General features: G+C 29.9%; 1 protein-coding gene across 2 annotated transcripts in view; it reads right to left on the bottom strand.

Moving 5' to 3' along the window:
• The window catches only part of TMEM240 (transmembrane protein 240), a 1,090,807-nt gene that overhangs the window by 239,326 nt on the left and 845,481 nt on the right, over positions 1-6,000 (bottom strand). The window lies entirely within an intron of this gene.

Below are 6,000 nucleotides of genomic sequence, written 5' to 3'. Positions count from 1 at the left end.
ATTAATACAGTGAAACATCATATTGATAAGATCATATCATTCTCTATAGGGGATATTATTTTAGCTGGTGATTTTAATTGTATACTACATGAAAGTGATACTACCACTATAAGGAAAAGAAGAATTACATCTAATGCAAAACATTTAAATGATTTTGCTAATTCTTATCATTTGAATGATATTAATAATCAGATAGAGTCAAAATCATTACCATACACCTTTTTTCTAACAGATACAAAACTTATTCAAAAATAGATAGGGTCTTTATTTCTAACCAGATGGTAACAGATTTAATTAATTCCAAAATCATTTCATGTCCTATATCTGATCATAACTCAATTGTTTTGAATTCATGATAAAAATACTCATAATGTTCAGATCAAAAGGATACCAGCATACTTAACTCAGCTAAAAGACTATAAAGAATATATACTTTCAGAAGTACAACATTTTCTAGACATAAATAATACTCCTGAAGTCTCCATTGTCTATGTTTGGGATGCCTTAAAATCATATCTATATGGACAAAGTATCAGATGGTATAATAATAAAAGGAAATCTTGGGATAAGGAATTGTTAGATATTCAAAGTAAACTAGACTCTTATAAACATAATAATAAAGAAAATATTATGGACAAGAAAGTTATTGAAGAAATAAACAAACTAAATGAGAAATACAAAGAAATTTTAACTCATAAAGTTAAAATAACTTTAGAGAAATACAAGTTTTGTCTTATTCAATAAGCCCCAAATACTTACATAGACTTAAAAATAAAACAAAGAGATTGAATAAACAAAACCATATCAAAGAAATCTTTTCTCTAAGGAAAAAGAAGAATGTTTCTAGTATACCAGAAATACTGGATGAATTTAGAAATCACTTTCACAAGATTAACCATAACAACATTAACATGGAACCTAAAGATAAAATAAAGGAGTTTATAACAACAAACATGAATAAAAAGCTTAATAAACAACAGATTAAACTATTGGACAAGAGTATTTCATATACAGAAGTTATTACACAAATAAATAAGCTTAAATCAAACAAAGCACCGGGTAATGATGGTATTATACCAGAGATTTATAAAATCCTTTCTAAAACTACATATTCATTAATACATAAGGTTTTTATTCTGGCCCAAACTGAGTTAATAACCCCCCCATCTTGGCAATATACATTTATTTCACCAATTTTAAAACCTAATAAAGATCCAACTAGATGTTCTTCATATCGACCCATCTCATTACTTAATGTTGATTATAAAATGTTTATGAGTATTTTTGCTGATAGATTGAAGACAATTATCCCCGGCATTATAGACATAGATCAGACAGGCTTCATTGTAAGTAGAAATACTTTTGATAATATAAGAAGAACTTTAACATTAATTGATTTTGCAAATAGGAAAAAGAAAGATTTAACACTTATTAGTCTTGATATAGGTTCAGCATTTGATTCAGTAAGTTGGGACTATCTGTTTACCTTACTGAAATGCACAAATTTCTCTGATGCATTTGTAAATTTAATTGAGCATTTATACAAAGGAACGCTGGCTTATATTAAGGTAGGAACATATGTTTCACAAAAAATACGCATTCTTAAAGGTACAAAGCAAGGATGTCCACTTTCTCCACTATTATTCACTTTAGTAATGGAGCCTTGGGCTAATTTGATTAGAAACAGTACTGACATAGAGGGTTTTGAAATAGAAGAAAATACAACATCAAAAATTCATCTTTTTGCAGATGATGTTCTAATTACATCAGCAGGATCTAATTCTTCTATGCAGTCTTTATTTGATAAAATGATGAATTTTAAAAGTATTTCTGGTTTAATATTCAATGAAGAAAAACTAAAATACTACCTATATATACACGAAAAATATTCTCATTAGTGATTTTACTAAATATGTACCCAACTCAGGTCAGATAACTTATTTAGGTATAATACTATCTAAAGATATTAAATCTATTATATATAATCACTATAATACCTGTTTTCTTAATATACAAAATCTTTTAATACCTGGAATAATATGTTTTTACTATGGAGGAGAGACTTACAATTATTAAAATGATAATATTCCCCAAGATTTTATACTTAATACAATCAATAATACTTTCACCTACAAAAATAACTATCAAGAAACTGAATACACTAATGTTAAATTTCTTATGGGCACCTAATAGACCTAGGATTGCATTAAAGAAACATACTAATAGCTGGTCTCAACGGGGTATTTCTTTTCCAGACTTTAATTTATATATTATCTCTTCTATTATAAAAGTTATTACTTTATTAATAGATCGGTTATATGTCCCAAAAAGGAAAGATTATTGGGAGCTAATTAGTATGCACTTCATGAAAATCGCCTTAACACATAAAAATATGATTATAAATAACTCCATGTTGTGGTTGCTAAAGGAATTTTGTACTTCACCTATTACACCTAAACATATGGTCTGTTACCCATTAAATATTATTATTAGTTATCGTAACTTTATATTCATGCACCCTAAGTATAGGGAATGGCATTTTATTGTATTCCCTATAATTTATACTCAGGGTATGCTTATGTCATCTACTTCTGAAGGAGCTCATTTAGCTATAGATAATAATCTAAAGTACTGGTATCGGCTGATATCTGATAATAAAGTTAAAAATCTAGATTTCTTAAAACAAGAATTTGATCTAAGAGAAACTTGCTGGTTAGAGGTTCAGATCTTTAGACAACATCTCATTGATAGAATAGATCTAATGTCTATAACAGTTAAAGAATCTATTCCAAAACTGATTGATTACTTGATAATAAATTTACAGCATAAAGTTTCTGATAAAGGTAAACTTTCATATATACATAAAATTATCAGACAAGAAACTTTTTACAATGTAGATTCATACTGGAATTATTTCACCTCTATTAATGGGGACCCACCAACTCAACAAGATAAACAATATATATTGGAATCTGCTTATAGAACTACATCTTCCATTGTCTGGAGACTTTATACATGGAAATTTTACATAGATCTTTTTATACACCTTTGATGATGAATAAAATTAATAATAAAGATAATCTATGTAAGAGATGTAATGTAGAAATTAATGCTGACTGGGCTCATATGTTTTATGACTGTATGAAGTTGAAAGAATACTGGAAGTCAATTAATGAATTTTGCAGGCTCTTTTACAGATAATTTCATTATTTCTAAGTCTCTTATATTATTCAACACACCTGTACCTTAATGTGTTAAAAAGATTAAGCTTCCCTTGTTATGGTCTATCCTAGCAGTGGCTAGGAAAATAATAACTAGAAATTGGATTTCAGATACACCTCCTTCGTTCAATGAATTTAAAAATGTTATGAATATAATGTGTCATATGGAAATAAGCACAATTAGAATGAGAACAACTAGAAAAACATCACATTATATTGTATGGGATAATTTACAAAATGTGTTAAAAAAATTCTAATTTCAATAGCACAGCATTTTAGTTTAATTAATTGATCTGATTGTAGTGGATGTCTTTGTAAATACTTTAGTTGTTTTGTTGAATATTATAATAATACCTATTTTTAATTATTTGTATAAAATTGTTATGATATTTCTCTTATATGTTAAAACAATAAACTTGTTTTGAAAAAAGAAATGGCTATCACACTTGAGTGTGTAGCCTACAACAGTTAAACAGGTAATTTAAACACAAAAATAACTTTGTTAAAGTGCAGGCAGTAAAATAAGTACAATATGTAGCTGAAACAAGCTTTTTAAATCAAAGTAACTCTAGAAAATTGGCATTTTAGGCGGAATTAGCTAAAGGCAGCAAGAAAATGCAGAAAAAATTATACTTAATCACTCCAAAGACTCTCTTTTGTCTCTCTGCTGCTGTAGAACTCTTCAGGGCACCAGGCAGGAGTTTGCTAAGCTGTATACTAGCCCAAAAACCTCACAAATGCGGGTTTTATAGCAGGGGAAATGAAAGAGATAGAAATTAGCCCAAAATGGCCAATAAACTACTAATTTCTGGGCTGAAACCACTGCGACCCTGGAGTTGGTATATATAGTTAGGGGGGGTGTGGGTGGCACAGCCCGCCACATTGGGGGTGTGGGGGGCGAAGCCCCCCACCTATTACCATTTAAAAACATGAAAATACAACAAAAACTACACATTTTAAACGAAAATAGGTATGGGGCTGTGCCCCCCACACACCCCCTAACTATATATACCAACTCCAGGGTTGCACAACATTGGGGAGGGGGGAAAATCCCTGTTATGTGCCTTGAATACTGGTTTTCAACCAAATGAGCTGTTGACCAAATGAATTTCAATCAAATGGTCTGTCGATCTTCTGAGGTAGATCCATACATATATATATATATATATATATATATATATATATATAGATAGATAGATATATAGATATAGATATATATATATATATATATATATATATATATACACGTATGTGTGTGTGTGTGTGTGTGTGTGCGTATATATATATATATATATATATATATATATATATATATATACACACATATATGTATATGAATATGTATATATATATATATATATATATATACACACACACACACACACACACACACACACACACACACACACACACACACACACACACACACACACACACACACATACACTCACACACACACACACACACACACACACATATACACACATTAACTGCAGCATTATATTAAAGCTACAAGTGTTTAGTGAAATTTGAATATCGACTATTAAGACTATGTAGATAAAAATGAAATAATAACACTATAAACATAGTATGGAAGCCTAAAACTGGGTATGATATGTTGCATGTAAGAATTTTATCATATATGTATATATGTTCAGAATATTTAATAAATATATAACTCAACAATTTTATCTCATTAATAGTATACTGCACACAATGGTTTTTGAGTTAATACTCTGATAAATATATTTACCTTATAAGGGCAGTGCCACTGATTTAGGGAAGAATAGAAAACTGCCATGTTCTATCAACAAGCCATGTGTTTGGATTCATGTTCTTGTACTGGCACGGCACTGCAGTACAAGAAAAGAGCTGTACTACTGAGGTACTGCAGTTCACAGGAGACATTAAATGTCTGCCCGATTTAGTGCTACCTATGGTGGCGGTTAAAGTTCCCACAGAACTAGTTCAATGAAGGATGGTGGTGATGAGGAAGCCACTACACTGTGTCTAGCCATATAATGACTTCACATATGAGGCATAATAATAATTTGTCTGGTATGGTTGCTGAGGGTTATAGATGCTGTCTCATAAAAACTCCATTTGAAATTAACTTCTAGACACTACTTGCATAGAATCAATATGCACTCCACTGCATGTGTCCATAAATGGTTTCTCCAGGTTCTCTGGTTTCATCTCAGAGGCATGCTGGTTGACTGAATACAATGCATTCCCCATTTATAACTACATTTGCCCTTGTTGCTAGACTGTGGCTGGAAAACATTCACAATGGTTGGTTCTTTTAACCATAGAATAAATGGTCAAACAAAATGAATAAGACACAATGTTATTAATAAAAATAATAATAAATTTAATAACCAAAACACATTTAGATGTTTTTATCAAGCTAAACAGTAGTGGATATGACCACCATTTCTTATTTACCAAGAAATTCAGTGTAACGTTACAGTTGTATAAAATGGCAGTGCAGAAACACCGAACAAACTAAATAAATAGAACTAATAACTTTTGTATAAAACTGAGCTTTATTTTATCTTTTTGGGCACATATTATGATTTACTCATCTCACAAATATTTTAATATATTTCTTTCTGAAGAAAAAATCCTAAATATTTATATAAAGTCTGGATAATGGGCCTTTTCTAAATATCTATCTATCTATCTATCTATCTATCTATCTATCTATCTATCTATCTATCTATCTACCAAGTTATCTGTCTTTTCTTAACTGGATTATTCCTCTTGCCTTTTTTCAGGG

This window comes from Protopterus annectens, chromosome 2.part0 (genome assembly GCF_019279795.1).
Source record: "Protopterus annectens isolate FY-2018-M chromosome 2.part0, PAN1.0, whole genome shotgun sequence".
Lineage (NCBI taxonomy): Eukaryota > Metazoa > Chordata > Ceratodontiformes > Protopteridae > Protopterus > Protopterus annectens.
The sequence above is the reverse complement of the archived record's forward strand: the minus strand, read 5'-3'. Positions and strand labels throughout refer to the sequence as shown.